The sequence below is a fragment of the Lepisma saccharinum genome, unplaced genomic scaffold (genome assembly GCF_977018435.1).
Source record: "Lepisma saccharinum unplaced genomic scaffold, izLepSacc3.1 HAP1_SCAFFOLD_196, whole genome shotgun sequence".
Lineage (NCBI taxonomy): Eukaryota > Metazoa > Arthropoda > Insecta > Zygentoma > Lepismatidae > Lepisma > Lepisma saccharinum.
Genome location: NW_028142987.1, coordinates 134,911 through 144,631, shown reverse-complemented (window position 1 = coordinate 144,631; position 9,721 = coordinate 134,911).

Genomic DNA, 9,721 nt, shown 5'->3' with positions numbered 1-9,721 from the left:
ATTTGGTGTTTGAATAGCACTTTCTGCTAATCGGGACTGGACCTACAGTTTAAAGTGGGATCCAAACCACTGTGTGCCTCCACCGGGTATCGAACCCGGGACCTCTCATTACAAGGCGACGACGCTACAACTGCGCCATCGGGGAGACCCAAGTAAATGCAGGAAAAATCATGCCTTGTGTAAGAACTAAGAAGCTAAGAGGATGAAAAACGTTTCTGCTCTGTCACTTTCCCTTCCTGCAAGAAAGCGATAAGAACTGCGTGCTTTTTTTTTCCCTTTCGCCAAACTACATTGTACATGCAGTACAAGAAGACCTGTGTCCGGTGGTGCGGACGGAATAGATAGTCAAAATGCTACAAAAGGAACGTTTGACCCATCTTTCAGGGCTGAAAGACGGTGTTACGGAGTATCTTTGCGAAAGTTTTCTTTGGTTTGTTCAAAAGATCTACTGGTAATTCATTACCGCAAAGATTACTGTAACTGTGTTTGCTTTACCAATATTATTTCCGTACTCAACCCACGATTTTCAAAGTGCTTTGAAGCAGTCGAACGGTTATTGCCTAACATATACGGCCAGCCCTATGTAGTTGTGGTAATTTCTTCGGCCTGTAATCAAGGAGATCCGGGTTCGATACCCGGGGGAGACACACAGTGGTTCGGATACAACTTTAAACTGTAGGTCCAGTCTTGATGAGCCCATCTTAGCATAAAGTAAACTAAGAAATCAAGTTAGCGTGATAACAGATTTATTTACCGGTGGGAGCTCGAACATTTCTGGCTCTTGAAGCCAGGTGGGAAGCTACGTGAATTAGTGGGATCCGATCGAGAAAACCAGATAACAGCGGCAATGCGATTCGATGTTCTGATCACGTGTCAACCAATCAACAGGCGTTTGTTATTCAAGGGCAGTTTCGCCACGGAGTTTATTCATCGTGACTGTTATATAGATGATTAATTGATAAGATGAGCGGGAAAATATTGAAGAATCAGTCTGTTATCCTAACCACTACGTCAGCTTGTATTGTGTTTCACGCTAAACAGAGCCGAATTCTGTCACTTGGTTATGATATGCCAGCTGGAAAGTTATGGAACAGCTGCCTATCTACTCGTACAAGGGGTTTTAGAGCAACTTTCCTTTTAAGAAAACGTCAAATTTAGGAAAAAATTGCATGATCCAGGAGTGGTAAGAAATAACTCATAATCTCCTTATGCTCACATCCCTTTACTACATTTATAGGCACGCCACTGAAAGGGTGGGAATATTACCCACAAACAGGAGCGGGGTATAAGGGATGACTTTCCTTCAAGCGCCTAAATGACAACGTCTCTTTTAGGTATGACACGATGGACTCAAGGAAGGGGGGCGGGGGTTGGTACTAGGATACCTAGGGCCGCACAAAAATGAGAAGCTGAAGGAGCAGAAGTGAAGAAGACCATGGACTATTAAAATTTCTTAACGTTGTTATAATAGCAGAATAGAACATGTCAAATCCTTTTTCTTGCTAATTTCATGAACGAAGGAGTATCTAGCGCTTAAATAAGTTCTTACATCATGACCATATTTTCAAAGGTCACGTGATACAAACAATATGTACAATTTTATTGCTCGAATATAAACAATTGTTCCTCGAAATAAGAATGTAAACATTTTGAATGCCAACAATTAAAAGTCAAGTAAAGAGATATTGAAGACTGAAATCAACATCCTTGTTTCTTGGTTCGCGTCCAGTGTGGCTATTGTTTTCCTTTAGTGCGTTTGCGGTATTTGTGTTATATGGCGAAATATATATTGAAAGTGGCAGTTTTAAAGGACAACGAAGTTTAATGAATATTTTTAATCAGATGTATCGATATTTTAAACTACACAAGTGCTATTAGTACAGAGTGTGCATTTTGCAGACAAACGGGGCTTTGGCGTCTAGACTCACACTCAGTCTGTGTGTTGCTAACCGCCCATGCGTGTTCGTCATTGCCTGGCTTCAATTTCACCCTAATCTTCGCGTGACCAAAAGAGACAGAAGCGAGATGTAAACTAATCAAATCAATAAGTAGATAACAGCAGCAAATGTTGTGTCTTCATGCAAATGTCGCATATAATGTGAAGGCTAGGATGAATGATGAAACAGACTGTTGGAACAAACACAACTTCATGTCCAGGTTTTTTAACCGGGATGCGAACCTAGGACACCGTGTGTTTTGTGGCACGCAACGCTAACAATTCAGCCACAGAGCCGGCTTGCGGGAGTGATTTCCGAGACGTAAACGATATAACTGGGAAGATGAAAAGAGACTGTTGCATTGGCGTCTTCAAGTCTGCACGGAGCGTTCACCACATCAGTTGCAAAACCTTAACTTGATTTTGCTGTTTCATGGGTGATATTATTTATTCCCATATTTTCGGTCATTGTGTTTCTGTATAATCAAGGGGTCTCGTGTTCGATACCCGGTGGAGGCACTAGTGGTTCGGATCCCAATTTAAACTGTAGGTCCAGTCCCGATTAATCTGACTGTGAATAAAGTGGACTTAAAACACCAAGTCAATTAATTGTGTTTCTGTAGTCGAACTTTGAGAAATGCATGCGAAAATAAATGTTAATTCCACGATGGTGGATTAAGGGTGTATGCTTTGTTTACTGACTAGCAATTACAATTATGGAAAATTAAATCTTTGTAGGTAGGCTCACCTAAAGACTACTGGTAAAATGTTTTACTTTTATGTAGGACTGCTGAATTCACCGCATTATTCCTACAAGGGAAGGGAAACTATGCTTTCAAAATGTAAATACTTTTATCCAAAACACGATTAGCCTTCCTGTGCATAAAGTGGACTTGAAACAAAAAATTAATCAATCGATCTTATCCAAAAAGCTAGTAAAAAAAAAATTAAAAAAGAGGGTGGTAAAAGTTGTTTTCAGCACTCTGTCGCTGTCCTGAATATTTCGGCATCCATGTCTTATTTGAGAAGCACGGACTTGAACTTTCCTACAGTATAAACGAAATATTACGTGCAACCCTCCCCCACTCCATCCGCCAAAAAATCTGCTGCTACCAGGGTGCTCTGGGTTCTACTCTAACTCCGCGCTTTTAATCCGAGGAGACGGGGTTCTTCACACATTGACTTACATGCTAGCCTTTCATGAAAATTCGCGCTTTTAGTAGGTCATTCCCAGTGAATAGAACTGCGGAGGTGTAGCTCGCGCACATTCAAACAATGTTTGTTAAAAAGAACTTACGAAGCTTGGTTCACGTCAAAATAGAGGCCTAGCAGTCTTTGTCGAATTGTATTCCTCGTCCCCATCTGTCTCCATATCGATGGCGGGGCAATCGTTTCACGGTTAAGCTCTCGCTATTAGTAATATTTTATCATTACTGCAAGAATTGTGCGTTACTTTTCCTTTCCTTTATGCTTACTTGAGAAATGTAGATTTATTTCAATTTCAATGGTTTTTATAGTTTTCACTTTGTTCTACAATACGTATATCCTATCAACATACGTATTTTGTATTTTTACCTGCTCAAATGATATAACTTGGTTCTCTAATATCTAGAGTTGAAGCACGGCCAATTTGTAGCCATTTTTATAACTTACTTAAAACTGTTATTCCGACGAAAATTATTTGTGTTATTGAAGTCGTGACTTTACAATTTTATGATCTGTAGGAATCGAAGATGAAAGAGTTTCAAATTACATCACCTAGCCTATACCTTTTTTCGACTACATTTGAATTTTATTCTAGCTCAGGAGTAAAAGACAGAAGAGGAAAGGTGGCAGCCAAATTGTTGAATGAACGGGAATCTGACCAAAGCGAAGAACCCTTGCAGCAATACCATATAATACATGATTGCAAGCATAAAAGCATTGTTTTACAAAAGAACTATAGTTAAGACTGGAATAAGTTTGGTTTTTCTTATCCCTAGCTTCCCCTGGCGTACAAGAAATTAACATACCTGAGGGGGCCTCAGAGGCCCAGAAATTTTTTTCCTTTTTAACATTAAAATTAAAATTCATGGAACAATTTTTTAATGAATCATTTCTTCTTTTGTTTTTCATATAACTTATATAACAAATATAATAATTGCAAAATGACCATCATGTGAACCAATTATTACACAAGTCTCACACACATTTTATCATTCACTAGATCTCAAAATTACATGTTAATGTTGAATCAATGGTATTTCTTGTTTTCGTATGTGCTGTTCTCAAGTAATTATAATAGCTACATTAATTACCATAATTATCAACCAATTGTACACTGTTACAGGCACAAGTTTCATGGCGGAACATACTGATAGGCCCACAGCGTGAATTTTCCTCCTATGTACGTTAATTTCATCATTGTATGAGCAAAAGTAATTCAGAAATATTGGTAGGGACCATTGCAACGTATTTTAATTTATTTTCATTTTTTAAATACAAATGTCCACAGTTGAGAATTTGGTTGGCCTGGAATCCCCCCCCACCCGGGTAAGCTAGTGCTAACAATATATCATTTTAATTAAGGCGCGGGGGAGGGGCTGATTCCAAATAAATAATGGTTATGCACAATATAATGTAATCTAGTCAGTAGGGCACCTGTCTGCCACACGGGAGTCCCTTGGATGATCTAAGGTCAAAATGTTTCCGCCGTTGTCCCCGCGTAAAGCGACTGGAGCTCATCCAGCCTCAAATAAATGGTGGGTAACTAGAGGTAAAACTCTGGGGTGTAAAGGCGACAGGAACGTAGTGCTGATCACATCACCTCCAAATTGGCCGTGATCGAAGAGTGTGTGAGGCCTTACACATCTTTTTAGATAGTCTGTTAATCTTTACGAGACTAAAACAAAATGAAGAAGAACTGCATTTAGAATGTAATCGTTATATGCGTACCTTCAGTCACTGCCACAAATACTGTAGGCGCAATGCCTATCAAGTGTGTTAAAAAAACACCCCGAAACGTTTGCCGAAATCGTGGCCATGACGGTGGGTGTGATTTCGCGCAATGAATATCATCCAGTGGAAATTGAACCACTGAGGCTCTAATGGGGATCGAACGCCAGACCGCCGCATCGTCACATGTGATACCGTTACCACTACGTGACTTGCCATAGCGGACAGCAGTAATAAATACTATTTCCCCATCTTTCTTTGCAGTTCACGTTAATTGTGCAGCGAACTTGAATCAATTGGGGTATTGCGTTCCCAACTATAACTATCCCCCTGCACACGCCACTGATACTTGGGTGTATACATTACTCTCGTTCACTTGGAAGTGAACCCGAAACTCGAGCTCTCACAGCAGATCCAGCACACATGTCTGGGCGAAACAACTCCAGAGTCCAGACTCTTATGCGCCAGTAAAAGATAGCGGTGGAGTCGTGCGAGTTTCGTTGAAAGGAACGTTCATTTCTACACACGTGGCCAAAGTCCTTTGTTACACTGGTTTTGTTGCGTTTTTACTGTTGTCAATATTTATCTGCAGGATTCATGCAAGGCGTGACAAAATTACGATTTATCTTTTGCAGAGTAAAAAAAAAATTTCTTTCGATAAAGTTAACAACAACGAGATAGGAAAATACTTAACCAGACATCAACAAAGTGAATAACAGCATTTGCTTTTCTTCACCTTTTGATGTATTACCAACGCAAATAGATGCCATTGTGTTTTTTAAAACTGCCGATACTGTGCGTAGATGCAGTGAGGACTTCTGCCACCAAAATGGCACGTTTGCTGTCTCTTCCAATTCTCTCTATACTCTGCCCCGGGTATCTATGGAGCAAGGCTGCGCAAGAAAGGGGAAGAGTGAGTAAGCGGAGCGCTGCTGGAAAGGGTGGTCGTTGTTCACCTTTACCACAATCCCGTTCCCTCGCACGCGTTCATTAGTCAGTCCTCCATATTGACTGATTGCGCAGAGACTTGCTTTCGTTCGGCCGCTGCAGAGAAACCTGGGGCAGAGCATATTTCCAAATTATTTCCTATTTGCCTCATTAGAGATACGAAACTGACATAGGAATTCCAACCCAGAATTTTTGGTGCTAAGATAATGAGTCCACCGAGATTTTACAATACTAACGTCCTTTAACTTTTCCAAGCAATCATAGCTGAAAGATATAAAAAGGTTCGATTATAATTCTGTTAAAGTAGAAGTATTTTTCGTAAGTAACGAAAGCGCTTTGCTCATATTCGAATAGCACCGTTCAGTAAACAAACGATTCATTGATTGACTTTGTGTTTTAAGTACACTTTATGCACAGTGTGGCTAATTGGGACTAGACCTACAGTTGAAGGTGGAACCCGAAACACTATATTCCTATGCCTTCATCCGCTATCGAACCTGGGACCCCTTGATTACAAGGCGACGACGTTACCACTACACCAACGGGGAGGTCCCAGTTAACAAACGAAACACAATACGAGTGCAAGGAAGAGTAACAGTGTAAATAATGCTTTCTTTTCTTCTACAACACACCCGATATTAACACACTTTCAAACAACATCGCTAATTTTGGTTACCGTCAATACTTTCTTCTACAGATGAAGCAAATGAAAATTGATATGTGAGGGCATAGTCTTGAGCACGGGGGGCGCCAATGGTACCTGACCACCCTCGAATGTGTACTCAAAAAATAAAATATGTAGAAACAACCACTACAATAATGAAAGTTATATTTCCCGTAATGCCTCCAAATTGGAATTTTAACAGTTTGGTTTTTCTCGAGTTCTAGCCAGATGGGAGAAGCGATTTGCAGCCAAAGCTGGAAACATCTCCCTTTCTCTCATTCTCATTCTACCTTTACTAACCAGATATTGTTGAGAAGCATCGACAAGGAGAAAAAAGTATACAAAATTGATTTATGTACGAGAGGTGGTCAGAATTGCTACAGCGTAGAGCTAGAATTTATGTTTGCATTCATTAATATTTACATCGCTTTTCAGCCACTATTGGCGACGACGAAGATGAATTGAGAGTTACACTTACAAAGGTAGACTCATGCAGGCCGGAACTTAAAAATACTTGATTGATTTATTTAAATTATGGACACGTCAGCACATTTAACACTCACTCTGGTCCCCAATTTCCCAGTTCTTCACTGCCTTCATTTGAAAATGTTGGTTTTCTTAAAATTTCGGAGTGGACCGTAGCCCCTTCAACCATCCCCCCTCGGCCTACGGCAGTGATTACGTACAGTCGAGGCAAATACTAGAAATGCCGTCGTCTGAAGACTCAAGTCTGTACACCCTAGTTAAAAACAGATGTTGCGAAGGGCAACTTAGCATGCAGGGCGCCAACACGCAACCGCAGAGGATTATACTGTCAGTGCATCTGGGCTCCAGATCCTCATTATTCTGCAGAATGCGGTCCAGGGTTTTACTGCGTGGAATTCGTACTCTTCACAAACGTCACGCCTTACACCTCACACAGGGAATCAAACCCGGATCCATTGGCACCTAGGTCGCCAGTATACCACTGAACACGCTCGACCACCGAGCTATCTACTTATGACCCATACAATGCAATGAAAAATGCTACACGCCAGGCTGATAAAAATCAGAAGGACTGATAATAGCCTAATTGTCAAAGAATACTTTTTACTCCAAGGTGTGACTTTAACGACTAACTAAAGTAAACCATCCTCTAGAGAAATATTTTAGTGCTAAATTTTGGACTTTAGAAGATGTTGACTTTTGCGTTTTGCGTTTTGCGTTTTTGCCAAATAAAAATTTTCTGCATTTTGGGTGAGCTGCCCCAGAAAGAGATACCATATGTAAGCACAGTTTGAATCTGTCCAAAAATATACTGTTCTTAAAACATTCAAAGTTAAAACATTTCTCAAAATTCTCATCATGTAGCAGAGCCTGCTTAACTTTTGAGTTAAATTAGTAATTTGCATGTCCCAAGACAGGTTTGTGTCTGTCAATACTCCTAAGAATTTTATTGCATTGCATTCTTTGACGACTTCTTAAGTTTTTTATTTGTTTTGCTGGATTAAAATTTATTAGAACTGTTTTATTAACATTCAGGGAAAGCTTGTTGTTGTTTAGCCAGGTGTTTAGTTGTGTTGTTGTTGAAATGGAATTCTTTTGAAGTTGCTCATATTCCAGGCTTTTTACTATGATATCAGAGCTTAACTTGCTTGTTGTTGACCATGGCAACAGACGTTGCTAGGGAACTTCATTTTCACCCCAGAAACTACTAAGTGAATTATGCTAGACTGTTCGAATTTCAAAATATGAGCCTCATAATTTATTACAGAGGAATTCGAGGGGAATGACGGAGAACAATTATTTTTCAATTACGTTTTAATTTGTGAAAACCACAAAATACGTAAATATTGCTTTTCCAATTTAGTGTCCCTATTGAATCCGTTTACGGAAAACATCCAACTAACTATCTTGAAACTGTTTTTACTTACCCAGCTTATTATTAAGAAAGTAAACAAGAGGCCGAACACACATAACTTTATGTTCAGAACTTTTCAAATAAGGGAGCCACGTCGGCGAGCGCACGAGACATGTCGCTATTTAATTCGTTTATATGAAATATCTAAATATTTTGAAACGGACCATATGTACCCAGTTTATTATAATGAAACTAGACAATAATATGTGTTAAATATTTGTAAAATATTAGAGCATATACACACGCAAGCGAACTTATACACTTGTTTCCCTTCATCCAATACAACATGCACGCATCTTCAAAATCATTAAGATCACTGAGGAACCCCAGCTATAACATGATTGGGCCCACAACGTGGCCGAAGGTCAAGCATGCGAGCGTACAAGTCGTGGCCAATGGCCACGCCAAAAGTGCGCGAGTCTTTCCACATAGAAACGCTGCAGCACAGTCGGAATATTGGCCACCCTTCTTCTTCACGCCACTGTTCGATCATATCAAATTACATGCGCATGTTGATGGTTTGAAATATCTGGAATTCAGAAGGAGCGAGCGAGTGATTTAGACTTCCCCCTTCTGTTCCAGCCGTAAATACAATAACGTGATGATTCAGTTACAGAGGAAGAAAATAATAGCTACTATAGTTTTAAGGCAACAGTAAGAACTGGCTGTGGAGGAGCGTCGGTACTTAATGGACAAATCGCAGAATAACTAACAACCTAGCAGAATATGTACTAACTATGGACTTAGCATCAATGTCCTTCAAGAACGTAGTTTCTGAGGCGTGTTACATGGAAGTGGAAACGCTGATATTGGAGTGCCTTCTAACAGTTCACTCATTAGGTCCTTAGTTATGTTGTCATTTATATAGGGTGACGAGACAGTCCCGTTTGAGAGGCGTGTCCCGGTCGTCCCTTCGATATTATTTAAAAACACTATGTGTACCGTTTTAGAAAAGCCTAGGGGTTAGCTTGAAAACCAAGTATAAAGTTGAGACATTTCATGCTAAAAAAAAAAAGTTGTATTGTTTTGCGTGTGTTCCGTTATTTGTAGAGAGTGCATAAGCATGCCCAAGAAACGTATATGCAGTTTCAATATGAACTTGGGACAAACCACAAACTGAAGTGGGAAATCACGCGTCAGATGTGTGGGGTAAGGTTTTTGAGGAGATTTACAAACGGTTGGTGAAAAATAAAGCCGCTCTCAAGAAGATTGATTGTTCTGATACATACTTCTGGCACTCCCCAACTTCTGCGTAGGGCTAACATCAAAGGTTGATCAGAAGGAACCAGAAATACTGTGTAAGTCACACCGAGATTATAATAAATAATAGCTTTTGACA